The sequence below is a fragment of the Rattus norvegicus genome, chromosome 1 (genome assembly GCF_021556685.1).
Source record: "Rattus norvegicus strain SHRSP/BbbUtx chromosome 1, alternate assembly SHRSP_T2T, whole genome shotgun sequence".
In the NCBI taxonomy this organism is placed as follows: domain Eukaryota; kingdom Metazoa; phylum Chordata; class Mammalia; order Rodentia; family Muridae; genus Rattus; species Rattus norvegicus.
Window position 1 is genome coordinate 61,764,682 of NC_141534.1, and position 15,319 is coordinate 61,780,000.

The window sequence follows — 15,319 nt, forward strand, 5'->3', positions numbered from 1 at the left end:
GATGACCAGCAGGTGAGGTGCTCCTGGGGCCCAGTGTCCTGAGTGCAGGTCCTCAAACTTACAGCTGCCCACTCCAGCTGTGCCTGGGATGGAGCCAGTGCTACCAACCTAGGAGGCATCTCAGGGAATGTGCTTAGTATGTGCCCCATTGCTTCAGTGCATGACAAGGTTAATCTGCAGGAGTAGCAAGGATTTTAGCCAGCTCTCGTTCTGTATCTGAGGAAGAACATGTCTTTAAGAACATCAAGATGCTCACCTCTAGCACATATCAGCTTTATATATCAAAGATATCATAATAAAGCTGTTTAAAACATAAAAAGTTATAAGGTAGCTCAAGGGTAGGATTACTGACCCTGAGTATTATATCTAATTACACACACACACACACACACACACACACACACACACACACACACACACAGAAAACGCTACAAAAGTTGGAAAAATAAACGAATCTTAAAAATATATAAATAAATGTATAATTATTAAAATCTATATGAGAGTCAATGTTTATCACCCAGCATTGTGGAAGGGGCTTAGAGAAATGAATTATCCCCCCTCCAACTTCAAAAAACATACGCACACACAATCAATGACATGTGTAATTATACCAGGAAATACCCGTATTTTATAGAATGCCATAATCGAAAGTAAGAACCATCTTTTTTGTTAAGGGTTGCCAATACATTCTTTTTCCAAGGTGTGTGCATCTGTGCCAGTCTTGTTCACTATGGGATGGAACAGGTCCCTGACCTGTGAGCCTAGAGGTGAGCAGGGGATCTTTGCTCCATTCTGAGCCTGAGAAAGGCAGGATGCCCCCTCAAGGGTCCATAGCAGGGAAGGTTTTCAAGCTATGACAGTGCTGGAAAAGCCTATACAAGGCACACAGTTAGCAGTGATGTGTTTGCAGGGAGTCCAAGGAACCAGCTTTGTACTGATGCAGGTGGGCAAGCATTTATCATCCACCTCCCACTATGACAGCAATGAGAGTATTGCTTAAGTTTTATTTCATAGATTTGATCCCTGACCAAAATACCAAAAACTGCACCCTTAATGATGTAGCAAATAGAATAGTGGATGCTAGGCCAGGAACCTATGACTCTTCTAATACCATTGTGTATTTCCGAGCAAGGAAGGAGAGGTATCAATGGACAGCAGTCTGTTTCCCCACGAGTACTCTACCACTGAGTTAGTAGCCTTAGCGCTCCTCACCTCTAGAAAAAGGGTGTCACTAAGTTGTCCAAGCTGATCTTAAACTCATGATGTAGACCAGGCTAGCCTTGAAGTTCTGATCCCCCTACCTACTGTGTGTCTTGAGTGTCTGGTATTACAGGCCCGTTTCTCTATGGATTAGTAGCCCATGGAAGAGTCCATGATCCCATGACCCTCTAGTTCTCAGCCTGTGGAGCTATTGGCCTAAGGAGGAGATGGAGTCCATCTGAAGGGATGGGTCAACAAGACAACTCTGTAGAGTGGGGAACTCATCATTCATATTGGGTCCCTGCTGGGAAGAGGAGAAATCAAGAGGAGGGAGGAGATTGGTGTTGTGGAATCCTCCTCTTCCTCATCTTTCTCCTCCTCCTCCTCCTTCTGCTGCTAAAGCTGCTGGTGCTATTGCTGTTTCTCCTGTTGGTGCTGTAGCTTCTGCTGGTGTCTTTCCTTGGCCATGTGTCTGAAATCACCTCCTGTTTATACTCAGGACATGACAGAATTTCAAGATGGCACTGTGAGAGAAAAAAAGTCAATTTATTCTAAGCAAAAATCTTATGCGGTAGAAAACTTAGATTACCATTTGGAGCTTTGATTGCCTTATTATTTTATCAAATCTTCTCTTCTACTTCTCAGTTAAGATTTTTGAAAGAAATCATTTAGAAATGTTACATATATATATATATATATATATATATATATATATATCAATTGCTAGGTCTTAGGAATGAAAAAATCAGTATGCAAAACAATATGCATGCATGCAGGATTCTGACCATCAACAATAACCAACAAACTAGGTTGTTGATACTTATTCAGTGACAAACCTTGTTATTAATTTTAAGGCTTAAAGGAGTGGGATGTTACATTTGAAAACATAAGACTCTGTTCTGCAGCACTTGTGATTGATGACCACATGTGCTAGAACCAGTAGCCCATGGATGAGTCCATGAGCCCATGAATCTCTAGTCCTCACCCTGTGGGAGCTATTGGCCTAAGGGGGAGCTGGAGTCCATCTGAAGGTATGGGTCAACAAGAAAACTCTGTAGAGTGGGGAATTCATATTGAGTCCCTGCTGGGAAGAGGAGAAATCAAGAAGAGGGAGAAGGCTTGGTGTTGGGGAAACCTCATAAAAGAACTTAGAGAAGATACAAGGTAAGAATTGTGGGGAAAATGGAAACCAGAGACAGAGGAAGGACCAGCATAGAGCAAACTAGAAAGGACAAAGCACGAAGGTACCTGGGCTGTGCCTGCTGCTTGTTATCTGGACTCTCCCTGTGGCTCATTTCTGGGGTGAGATTCTGATCTGCCCCAGGCGAGGTTTCTTTCTCCTTGGCAAGCAGCAACAAAGCTTTATCAGGGCATTTGCTATATTCCTGGTCCACCCCTTAAAACCTCTGTGCCGGACCCTGCTGGAGATGGGCTTATCTTCTAATGGGGCTCTGTGGGAGAGTAGATTATCTTCTTTTATTTCCTTGTTGCTACTCTTCTCACTGAAGATGCTTGTTGTTTGAATGTATGGGACACTCATGGCACATTTGTGATAGTGGTCCTGTGTAGGTGTCATCGGTAGTGGCCTGAGACGACCAGCCACAGTGGACCTTCTTCCTCCTTTTGTATGAACCTTCTGGCCATAATGAGATACGTGACCTTGGGAGAATGACACCTGCAAGGTGTCAAGGACTGGCAGGCTTCCACTCCTCTTTCTTTGTAATCTAAAAGCAGCAGCAGGATCAAGGCTAGGAAATGGGGCTGCAATGGGACTCACTTGCTGTGCCTGGGCTGTGCAGCCATACCCCGGGAGAGCCTGCTGTTGTAGGAAGCAATAAGTTGCCATTTCCTCATATTTTCTTTTTATTAGGGAGTATTTTATTACAGAGGCTTGAAATCCCATGCATTTCATCGCACCCAAAATTTCAGGGTCTGGCCTGAGGGGAAGCAGTTCTTCACAGCGAACTGTGAACCTCTTCCCGTGTTCTTTGAACCAGGCGTGTTTCATCACCTCGCTGGCTGTTGGTCTATACATTGGATTTACTGTTAGTAATTGACTAAGGAGGTTCTCCAGTTCTTCTGAAACCCCACAGGGGGCAGGATACACCCCTGCAACAACTTGTTTTTGTAATTCTTGGATGATCACAGAATCAAATGGGAGCTTTCCCACTACCATATAATACAAGACCACTCCTATTGTCCACATATCATCCTTTATCCTGTCATACAGAAGTCCAAGGAAGCGTTCCGGGAAACCAAAAGAATACGCACCGCAGTGCTGGTTTAGCATTTGTCCAGGTTGTGTTTCGGTGCTAAGCCCAAAGTCGATGACTTTGACCTTTTTGTTTTTATCAATCATTATATTGTCCACTTTCAAGTCTCGGTGAACAATCCCCTTTCCATGGCAGTAGCTCACTGCTGATAATATCTGTTCAAATATTTGCCAGGCCTCATCCTCCTCTATGTGCCCTGACTCTCTGATGTACTGGTAGAGTTGTTGGCCTTCCACCAGCTCCATTATGAGGTATATTCTAGTTTTGTTTTCAATGACTTGTAAGAGAGAAACAATGTTGGGGTGGTTGATCTTTCTCATTATGTTTGCTTCTGTCATGGCTGGCCGGAACCACTACTTGCTCTTTCGGAGAACTTTGACCGCCACTGGGGTTCCTGTGAGCCGGCGGTGGGCCAGGAGGACCTTGGCATGGCTTCCTTTTCCAATAGTCTTCAGTACTTTATATTGGGAATGAAAGGTTCCCTCCTGAGAGATACTGGGATCGGGACTAGAAGGTGGTAACTCCTCCTCAGTCTCTGTAGGCATTTTATCAGTACTAATGCTACCTAAAAATAACAAACAAATGGAATCAAATAATGAAAAAGATGGAGCAATTCAGGAACTAAAATTACACATGTGGAACCTAAAAGAAACAAATGAAACAAAAAGAAAAAAATAATAACAAAGAAAAGACTAGACTAGAAAAATAGAGTAAAATTATGAACAGGGGGAAATATGAAGAATCATAAGTAAAAGCCACACAAATAACCATCCCCAAAAGAGAAAGCCAAGAGCACACAAATACTAAATGTAATGATGAAAATAAAAATCGTTATACTACAATAGGATTGGGCGGCCAAAGCTGATCAATACTGTGAATGGATGTAGTTTGAAGAAAAAGGTCAGATGAAAGAAACGAGAGGAGAAAGAATTAGTATAAGACAAAACAAACAAATGTAAAAAGCCAACACTTAAGGGAAAACTCCATTGAATTTCAGGACCTAGTGATCCACAAAAATCCACAACTCTCCAGAGCAAAATACTGAAAATTAAAATTAACCAACCACAAGGAATGAGGCAGTTAAATATCAGTGAATAGTAAACCTTAAACAAAGGCCGAAGAGTCAAAGTGTCACAAAGGGCAAATTTGTATCAAGTCTAAGCCAATGATTGCTTGTACTCAATAAATGGAGAAACAGGAATAATGTAAAAGGATGAAACCGCAGGGCATTTAAAATGGATAGAGTTAATCATCCGACTGCAGAACCGTAAATAATCAAAGCAGTAATATAGCATGTGAGAACATAAAAACCACCACCAAAATGAAACCAGCAATCCATAATAAATAAATAAATAAATAAATAAATAAATAAATAAATTAAATAAAACCACAATAAGGAAATAGCCAGTGGTCTTGAGAATATATGGCCTAATTCTATCTCTTAAACACATAGAAAAAAAATCAATCCATAAATAAGCAGCCAGCAGTCTACGTAGGCCTTTAATCTGATATTATGGGGTTGGCATATCAAATTCCTGGGAGCCACTGGAGAGCCAAGACAGGTACTTGGGCAGCTGCAGGCCAGTGAGAGAGCCTGTCTTGAAAATGAGGTTGAGGACCTGCCTCAGGAACAGGAGCCAGGGTGACTTCTAGCCTCTACACTCTTTTGCACTGAGGTGCAGGTAATATAGATACAAGGGGCAAAAGGGGATGGGCACGTGCGTGCACACACAAACACACACACACACACACACACAGGCACACACACAGACAAACACCCAGATTCATAGAAAACACACTCACGTAGGAACAGGCACACACATACTTACACACAAGTAAACCTGGAAAAATGCACATCACAGACACACACACACACACACACACACACACACACACACAGGGACACACACACACAGAAAAGAAGTGGTACACACATCCAAACATACACACAAACAAACCTGTAAACTCACACACTCTTACATATACTGACAAACACACAAGCAAAAGTGTACACACACTCACACACAGGCAAATCTGTCAGCACACACTCTCTTACACACACTGATACATACACATATACACAGTACAGTAAAATCCAATACAACCACACACAGCTCACAAGATACAAACAAGTCGCAGAGGGCTCCACTCCACACCTCCTCTCAAAGCACTCAAAGAAATCCAGGCCTGGCCACAGCTTAACATCTGTTGGCTGGGACGCCTCACAGTCGCTCCTCATGAGGTCACAATAGGACCTGTCATGACATGGTTGGGAAGGGCTTCAAGGCTCTGGCTTCTGTGGGCTATGGAGAGATTTAAGGCTTTTAGAAATCAAAGCCTGTAAGATGTTTACCTCTCCTCGGTTCTCTGTTTTGAATGTTTTCTATGCCTCCTGCTTCAAAGTCGTCATGTCTACACTCAGGGTGTCACTTTTTCATTGAATTCTGAATGATTAGCCTCAAACTGATGGTACACTGTTAAAAAAATAAAAAAAAAAACAAAGCTGTGTTTCTAAACTGACCCATCAAGATGACACTGATTTCATAAATCCTCAGAAAGGCTCTAGGTTATCATCAAACACCTGAGACAAAGCTGCAGGGATAGGCATAGCACTTGCCTCCCAAGGGTAAGGAATTGAGTTTCAATCCCCAAAACCCCCATCAATGTTGGATGCATCAGCAAAGCCCATAAGCTCAACATCTGTGGGGTGGGGAGGGGTTGGGGCTTGAAGACAGGTGGTCTGACATGCAGGCGTGAGGACCTGTCAGAGGATGGCCTCTGACAGGACATGGGGTAGTGGTATGCATGGACACCTAGGCACATAAGGGGTTATGCATACACAGGCAGACACTTCCTATCACACAGAGGTTGGCATGATGTATAGAAAACCAAGTCCATCCTGAGTGTAGGGCTCACTTTAAATATTAAGGTCCAGTGATGGAAGAGGCATGTATGAGGACAAGGAGCCCTGTGCAACCTGGGGCCAGAAGGAACAGAGTGGCTACGCTGACACAGTTGAAATGAATTCTCAATCACAGTCTGTGACAGCCAGTTCACAGGACCCAGTCTGCTGTGTTATTTGTGAGCAGCCAGTGCAGCCAGAAGCTAACTATTGAGCACTGACTGGCCCAAGCCCAGAGAGGGTCTCTGTTTCTCAGATTGCTGGGGGCAGTGCAGTGTGTAGCGCTTTCCTTCTGAAGACTCTTCTGGGGTTTGGAGTCCCCTGTAGAGGACTCTCATGGCTGCAGACACTAAGCCTGGGAGGAAAGATCCTCATCTGTAGAGTTCACTGAAAGTCCTGAGAGCAGAAAAGGAAAGAAACAGCAAAGTGTGCCACCTCTGCTCACTGTGGTTCAGCTTCTGCCTTTGCAGCTGAGCTCAGGTGCCCTGGAGTCCTCCCTAGCCTGAGTCAGTGATCTCAAGTTTAAGTCCCTACTTCCTGGTTTGTAGTATCAAACAAAGCACAGTTTCAGGCAAGAAAAGCTGTGAACACCATCTAGACATTGTTGTCTACATTTGAGGGGGACTGTTGAGCCCCAAAGGGAGCAAGGGTTACAAGGTCAGGTATTATAGGAATGGCCAGGGTTGGAATCCAAGTTCCAATCTCCCTTTGCTCTGGGCAGAGGGTAGGCCTGGCAATTGGTTCCTGCTGTGTACATGGGGAGAATCAAAGGGTCTTATGGGATCGCTGGCACAGACCTGGCCAAGCATGGCTTAGGGAGCCTCACACCAACTCAATATTTGATGTGTTCCCAGTTTTGTCTACCACCCTCAGCTGTGTGCCATTTTCCCTGCCTCCTGCAAGGGACCCTAAATATCTTCCTATAAAAGGCGATCAAGGAGGAGTTGCACAAGGACAGGTGGGGCTCTGTGGGGAGGTTCACATGGGCTAACACATTAGAGGGCCACAGTCCCTGGATTGATGCTGGATGGACACCCTCCTCTGACATCCAACAGAGAGATCTTCACAGAGATCAAGAGAAGGCTTCTCTGAATAGCTGTGCAGAGCACCTCCGATTCATGGACTTAGGACTGACACCCATAGGATGCTTTTGAGGAGCCGATTGTGATTCAAGGGCTCATCTGCCTGGGTCCATGTGCCTCTAGAGATGAGCCCAGGACTTGGCTGTGGCTGGTTATGGGGTCAGATCAGAGGATTGGAGGGGGCTTGTCCTTGGCTCCTGGGAGTAGAGCAATTTTTCTTTCCCTGCCCCTACTTTTTTTGCTTTTCTTTCCTTGGCATAAGGAGGGACTGGAAGAAGTCTGTCTATGGGGAGTGAGGCTGGCTGGGAAACTGCTCGCTGTTCTACATTGTCATGCAGCTGGGGGCTTGGGGTTGTTGGCAGGATAACCTCTGCACCATTCCAGTCTGCTTCTCTCCACTTTAACCATGCATCCCTGTCCCAGGGCTGGGAGACCTGGATACAAAAGTCCCACCTGTGGCTTCCAGTCCAGGGATGGAGTCCCTCAGTGAATGGATTCCAGATGGTTCTGTGTAAAGCTGCATCGAACAGGGTAGTTACTGAACATGTTGGTACATGGAGGAGGATACTGCACTGCACCCCCCCACATTTCATATAAAACCAATCCTCATGCTCTGGTACTAATTGGTTCTTTTTATACCTTTCACCATTTTTGCTATTCACTGTACTGTTAAGGGTGAATTTTCATTGTTTCACTTCTGCAAAAAGACAGAGTTTAGCATTGGAGACTCCCTACAGCCTGGCTGGAAGGGAGGCCTACACCCATGTGTCCTTCTAGGAAAAAGCTCTTTCATAGGATGCCTCCCTGAGTCCCAGGATGTGTGGAGGGCTCTGTGCCCTACCCACGGTTGACCTCAGTATATTAACGGGAGCAGAGGCTTCTCTCTGATAGAACAGTACCACCCTCCTGCAAGATGTCTATGATGGTTTGTATATGCTTAGCTCAGGGAGTGGCAATATTAGGAGGCGTGGTCTTGTTAAAGTAGGTGTGTCACTGTGGGCATGGGATTTAAAACCCTTTTCCTATCCACATGCAAGCCAATCTTCCCCAAGCAGCCTTCAGATGAATATGTAGACCTCTCACTTACTCTGGCACCATGACTGCCTGGATGCTGCCATGCTCCCAGCTTGATGATACTGGACTGAGTCTCTGAACCTGCAATCCTGTGTCCATTAATGTTGTCCTCATGAGAGCTGCATTGGTCATGGTGTGTCTGTTCTCAGCAGTAAACCCCTAACTGAGACAATGTCAATGTTCCGTGCTCCAGCTTCCTGGCTATAGAAGCTTCACACATGAGCGGCATTCTCTTGGGATATGGGCTTAATAGGCTCTAGGCTGTCTGCTTGATCTGAGAGTGTTAGGACATCCTGCTCCTAAGGGCATTGTTACTGTTCCCATGCAATACTGTGAAAACATCAGCAGGCTCATGCTTTCTTACCCCCCTGAACACAATGCTGCCTTTTCCAGGAGTGGATCCAACAGCTCTCAGAACCTCCTCAGGAACTATGTGTTACCCAAGGATTACCTGCACTTGCTTACACACCCCTATTCTGTGTCCTGAAAACTTTTCAAAGCCCATTCATCTGAGACTGGTGAGTTCAGGACAGTAGTCCCAAGTGTCTTGTCCTACGCTGACAGTTCATTCTCATGAGGCATCACTTACCCTTGACAGAGGATTTTTCCAAGGGGCATTGGATGTGCAGGAGAATTGTGTGTGCTGACTCCTGTCAGATCAGCACAGGATACCATCAAGGCCCCATTTGCTCTTGATTTTGGAACTCATGGTCTTGGCACTGTCTTGTTGTTATTTAGGTCCCTGTCAGTCCCTAATTGAATTTTAGCATGGGAACCCAGGGCAGTTGTCTTCAAAATTATTCCTAGTATGGGCCACATCTTCACCTTGGCAGACATAAAGCACAAAGAAACACCAGGCAGGCAGAGAACCCTCAGGGGCTGGAACTGGCATGTTCAAACACTCTGGCTTGACCTTGGCCAGCACAGATTCAGAGAACATCTTCTATGTAGGAAGATCTCCTTCCTCCTCTCAGAGTTTAGGACATCTAGAGGTAGGCTAAGGTGCTGGCACAATGTGAGCAGAGGCAGCACTCTGGGCTTGTTCAGTGTCAAAGCCTCCCTGCCACCCCTGTATCACAGTCACAGCAGCCCATCTCATGAGAATTCTAGGGCTGCTGATATCCTGGATGAATAATCCATGTTCTGCTGCTAGTTTCTTTGCTTCCACATGGACAACTGAGAGAAGGGATTGATTAAGTGTAGGTGAGGAAGCCCTGCAAATATCTACTTGGTGTTACCAAAGACAATGGGTTCTGACTGGCAAGATCTTTGAATTAGATTTTGAAAAATGCCACCTAGGAACAGTTAGTAGGTACTCTCAGGAAGGTGCAGCATGGTGGGCACAATGGGACAGGATCCCTGAGGCTGGTGCAGTGGGACAGGGTCGTTGGGGCAGGTAAAACTGAGTAGGAAACGTGAGCCAGGAACAACCGGGCAGGGACCCTGGTTCAGTTACAACAGAGCAGGAATCCTGGGGGAGATGCAAGGGGGCATGAATCCTGGGGAAGGGATCTTGTAGTTGTGGCCCTGTGGCATGTGCAACTGGCAGGGACCCTGGGGCAGGTGCACTGTGACGTGCACCCAGGCTGGAATGTTCAGACAGGTGTGTGTTTGCTTCATGCAGCTGCTGTCTGAAGTAGAGAACACTGGCAACTGCCCCAGAGGGGATTTTGGGAACTCCTTCCAAGAATCCCTTAGCTCCTAACTGAGAAGCTATACATTCCACAGATGGACCTTTATTGAGATGAGCAGATTCTAAGGGAGCTGCCTTGAATGAACAGCCAAAGAAAGCAGAAATGAAGAACAAGCAATTGCAGCAGACATGTTCAGTGTGTTTTCGACCAGAAAAGTAGGACTGGAAGAAACTGATTAAGTCAAATCACTTCTCTGTCTATCCATCCATCCATCCATCCATCCATCCATCCATCCATCCATCCATCCATCCATCCATCCATCCATCCATCCATCCATTTCCCTGAGGGAAGTCAGCTTTTCTTTCTGAGAAGGTCAAAGCGGCGCTCCCTTGTGGTGACAATGAGGATTGCAGGCAGTGAGATAAGTGGGTATTTATTTATTTATTTATTTATTTATTTATTTATTTATTTATTTATTTATTTCATGATCTGCGATAGACTGCCACTTGTGGCCAGTCCCCATCTGCATCAGCTGTACCATAAACCAAGTCTCAGTGTGACACAGAAAAGGCCTAATTGGAAAGTATGTCCTCTCTCTAAGCGACACTGTATAATAACATACTCTGGACTGCAGGTCAGTCAAGGCCTGTGTTTAGGAGACTTGTGGACAGATGAATGTCTGTGAGTCTGGACTTAGACTCTGTGGAGGGCTCAGGTCACCTGACTGTCCTGAAGTTTCCCACTGTGATTTATTTCCCTCCTACAGAGCCAGACACCTGAGCAACTGCATTTTCTGGTTATCCCCTAATCCTCTTACACTGTGTAGTGTGTTCAATCTCAGGGAGGGCCTGGGAATCTGAGAGACACCACTGAGCCCCCTGGGCCTGGCTGACTCAACTTGAGGCTACTCTGTGTGTCTTCATTTTGCTCACCCTCCAGAGACCTCAAAAGTCAGCAGTGAGCTTGCTGAGAGGTCAGGAACCTCAATATTGGCCCAAGAGCAACTGTCCTCTTTTACAGGTTCATCCACAGAGCTTGTAATTCTGATTGGTGCAACAGTCAGGAAGAGTGAAAGATGTCATCTCCCAAGGACAAGTGCTGTGCTAGTGGACACTGAGGAACTTCAGGGATCAAACCCTTCCCCATTCTTCTCCAGCCTCTCTTGTTCTTCGTTGAGATGTTTCCTGCAGTTCTAAAAGATCCAGGCAATCCATGACATGGGTTTGAACATAATCTCGACATTTTATTCATTGCCTGATAAGTAAGACTAGGTAAAATTTATTTATTTATTCATTCATTCATTCATTTGTTAAACATACGTACAGGGTAGCTGTATTTAGAAAGACCAGAGAGGGCATCAGATGTCATTAGAAACATTTGTGAGCCTCCATGTGTTTGCTGTGATTTGAACTCAGGACCTCTGGAAGAGCATTCAGTGCTCTTAGCCACTTACCAATCTTTCCATTTTCCAGGCTAAATTTTTACTTCCAATAATGTCTTCTTTATTCAGGTTACATCCTGATCCCAGTCACTCTCCCTCTTCCCTTCCCAGTCCCACCTTACAAATCCTTTCTACCATAATGCTCTCCCTTCTCTTTGGACAAGGGGAGAGTCCCTGTGTACCACACCACCCTGGGACATCTAGTCCCAGGTGGCCCGAGCACATTCTGCTCCACAGATTTACAATCAGGCAGTCCGGGTATGGGGAACAGATCCAATGGCAGGCAACACAGACTTCGACAGCCCTGGATATACTTGTCAGATGACCCACATGGAGACCAACTGCAGATAGCTAACCCGGCTCTGGGGTTGGTTGCACAGGCTCTAGCATACTCCATGGTCCAAGGTATCTGACGGTAGGGGACTTCTTGTAGTGTTTTAACCCAACCAGTTTCCTTGTCACTCTCCCCACCACTCTTCCACAAGACTTCCCGAGCTCTATCTGAGGATTGGCTGTGGCTTTCAGCTGCCGAGTGAAGCCTCTGGAGACATGTGTGCTACTTTTCTGTCTGCAAGTAAATCAGAAAGAATATCATAAATAGTGTCAGAGGTTGTGTCTGTCACATGAGACAGATCTCACTTTGTGTCAGTCATTGACTGGTTGGTCCCTCAATATCTGCTTTACCTTTATCCCTGCACACTTATTGGCAAGACAGACTTCGAGTTGAAGGTTTTGTGAATGTATTGATGTCTCCTTCCTCTTCTAGAAGTGTTTCTTGTTACAGGAGGTGGCCATTTCATTTTCATGCTCTGGTAAGCCTGCAAGGGAGGCTTTGTGTTGGGTCCAGTAGTTAAAAGCAAGACCTGGGAAGAGGAACGGCAGAGTTGTGATCTAGGACTTCCTGCAGCAGCCAGCTCTGGGTCCTGGGAGCCTAGGCAGGCTTTGCAGTCATAGAGCTCCATCCACTGCCCAAGTCCCATCCTGACACTTTCTCCATCTCTATTACAGACCATTGTATTTCTGGCATAGTCGCTCTGTCCTGGGCCCGATAGGCCATCCTACCCTGGAAGAACAGAGAGTTCAAGGACGGCCAAATTGCACTTAAGCAAACTTGTTCTCAGACTGTGTGGTTGCTCTGTCTTAGCTCTCATAACACACTTTCCTCTACGTTGCCTTAGGCTGTATCCTCCAAGCATCCCACCATGCATCAGCTCCATATCCTGACGAACCTACCTTAGGGTCCCTGATAATTCCAGATACTTTAATGTTCTCCCAGGATGGACTGTGGCCCCTGTGTGGCTCACATTGATCCTAGAAGTTCTTGGGAGCCTCCATGCCATGGCATAGGATGTCTCTGAATCCACACTGGCCTGAGGGATTCCATCTGGCACAGGATTCTCTCCCTATTGTTGAATTTTGGCTCTTACGTTTTTCAGGAATGGCTCTGCATGTGGTCAACACACACTACCCTGGAAGACCAGAGAGTTCAAGGACGGCCAACTTTCACTTAAGCAAACTTTTTCACAGAGTGTGTGGGTCCCATCAGCAGAGAGTAGCCTCCACATTGCAATGATGTGCAAACTTCTGCCTTTCAGCCATGATGGACTTTAGGATCTACCCTGAGGACCCTCCACAAGCCACAGGTGGGTGATGTGTAAATTGGGCATGTTATTGGGTCAGGTCTTCAGTGCAGTGCCTTAAGCTGACAGCCTTTTGGGAGGGCATATGCTTCTCTATTAAATGAACTGGTTCCACTGTTGGCCTGGACTCTGCTGTGTCTGCCGCTCATGCTCTCCTCCAAGTCTCTAACTGTCCCTAACTCTCCTTGACTGGCTGGTCAATCAGTCTTCATACCAGTCTAGAGCCATTCTATAAACACAGAGCCCAGACTGTCCTCTGCCGACGTTTAACAGGGCTGCTGGTTTAGTGTCCTGGGTTCCCTATGGGGGTGCAAACTCAAGTTTCTTAGGTCCCTATGTGTCTGACAAAAAGCCTTTAGAACAAGGTAGATGTGAAGAAATCAGGAAATAAACTCCTGCAGTACTTCATGTCTACCACTAGAGGGCTCTACACTTTTCTGGTCCTGGTGTGCTACTCAGCAAACCCTCTCACTGGAAGGCTCTGTGCCTGAAGCAGAGAACCTCTGCTAAACACAATGTTACCAAGAAACTGGCTGTATCTTCACGGCAGCCTGTAGAAGATTCTCCACGACCCTGAGGACCCAATTGGGAAAACTTAGGTAGGCAGGGTGTGGGAGCCACCAGGGCTGTATGGAGACCTTACCCAGAATTTAATCTCCAGCTGTGCATTCCGATTAACATGACCCACACTCCTATGAAGGTCTCTGGGTGGCTCCTGATATGAGTTGGGGGATGGGGGAGGACAAGGAAGCTGGGTCAAGACAGAAGCACTGTCCTTACTCACTGCGTCTGGGCTTGTTCCTGCCCTAACTGTGAAGCAGGAAACAAACACCCACTCCTCATGGGACTGTCCGTGATGAGGCCAGCTGAGGATCTGAACTGTCAGCAAGAAAGACAGGAGCTGTATGTGCCACAAACCAGAGCACAGTGTCCCGCATAAGCCCATCTCTCAAATGATGCCATCTCCTCCCCAGAGTGGCTCCAGTCTGGGTTAGGAGTGGGTCATGTATTCCGAGCTCTCTGCTACTCCTGCAAACACAGCAATGGTGCCTTCTCATGCTCATCTATACTGAGCCTAGGGAGCAGCCAGAGGTCATACTCATGGGAATTCAGACTCAGTTCAATCTGCTATCCTGTAGCCCATGAGTCTGGACTCAACTTTGGTGGTCAAGGTCAGTGGTTTTTTTCCTGGACAAGACTTTGAGAATGTTAGTGACACATTGTATGCCCTTGGCTGGCCTTCACTCTAATAGCCCTGAGTGACCATTCCAGCCTGCCCTCAGGGATTCAGATCAGCATTGGCCAGATCAGGCTCTTTGCTCCCTGTTCCTATAGCTCACCTCCACTGTAGTTCATGTGTCCTGGCTGCTGCAGCTGCTCCAGAAGCTACCAGATGTCTTCCCACAGAATCCTGTAGTCCCTGTGGGCTCATCCACAGACATCTCACACTCTCCCTGCTGGGAGTTAGGCTGGATGCCTGCTGTGTGGGAGCTGCCTTGGCTTGTGGAGCAGAGTCAGAAGCAGCGGAGGAGATATTGTCTGCTGCTCTTAATGTCCTCAGTGCCCATGGCTTGCCTGTGGTGTGGTTGTGGTCCAGCTCCAGTTAATCACTGATATAAATTCAGCCCGTAGAAGCTGCGTACCCCATGAGGCACAGGGAGGACCATGACTGAGGGAGAACCATGCAATCCAGGACCCTGTGGGGATCAGGGAATATTCCAGGTCCCCTCTCACGCAGGATGCAAGGCAAGGAGCTCTGTGTGCCCTGACACAGGGGCATGGGACCGTGACTCCCATGAAATGCTCCTTCATACCTATTACATCATCAGCTTTGAGAAGGTCTTCCTCAGTAAGAACATTCCACACTGCTTGCCTCTGCCATCTGGCTCTCTTTTCCAGGGCTGCATGCCCTCAGGAACATTGACATGTCTTCTATGAAAATTAATATTCTGTTAAATCATTTTGATAAACAGTTCTCAGCATGATATCTGTGTCCAGAAGTAGTCATCAGCAATTCTCACGGGGACAGGGAATCAAAATCTTCCCCCTGCTCTTCATGCTCCTCTTTCTCCT

General features: G+C 46.3%; 1 long non-coding RNA gene and 1 pseudogene across 2 annotated transcripts in view; both read right to left on the reverse strand.

The window, feature by feature from the left end:
* Window positions 1-608: 608 nt before the first annotated feature.
* On the reverse strand, window positions 609-5,384 carry LOC100910657 (sperm motility kinase Y-like; annotated as a pseudogene). Its single transcript, XR_015646183.1, has 2 exons — window positions 2,449-5,384; window positions 609-1,724 (listed from the first exon to the last, which is right to left on the reverse strand). The product of XR_015646183.1 is annotated as a sperm motility kinase Y-like, transcript variant X2 (transcript).
* A 6,006-nt stretch (window positions 5,385-11,390) lies between these two features.
* LOC148007079 (uncharacterized) overlaps window positions 11,391-15,319 on the reverse strand; it is a 7,300-nt gene continuing 3,371 nt past the window's right edge. Inside the window, exons 2-5 of the long non-coding RNA XR_015646184.1 lie at window positions 14,587-15,319; window positions 14,031-14,125; window positions 12,291-12,469; window positions 11,391-12,174 (exon numbers count right to left, since the gene is read on the reverse strand). The exon at window positions 14,587-15,319 is cut by the window's right edge and continues 233 nt beyond it. This is a non-coding gene — a long non-coding RNA (uncharacterized LOC148007079). The remainder of the gene's footprint in view (window positions 12,175-12,290; window positions 12,470-14,030; window positions 14,126-14,586) is intronic.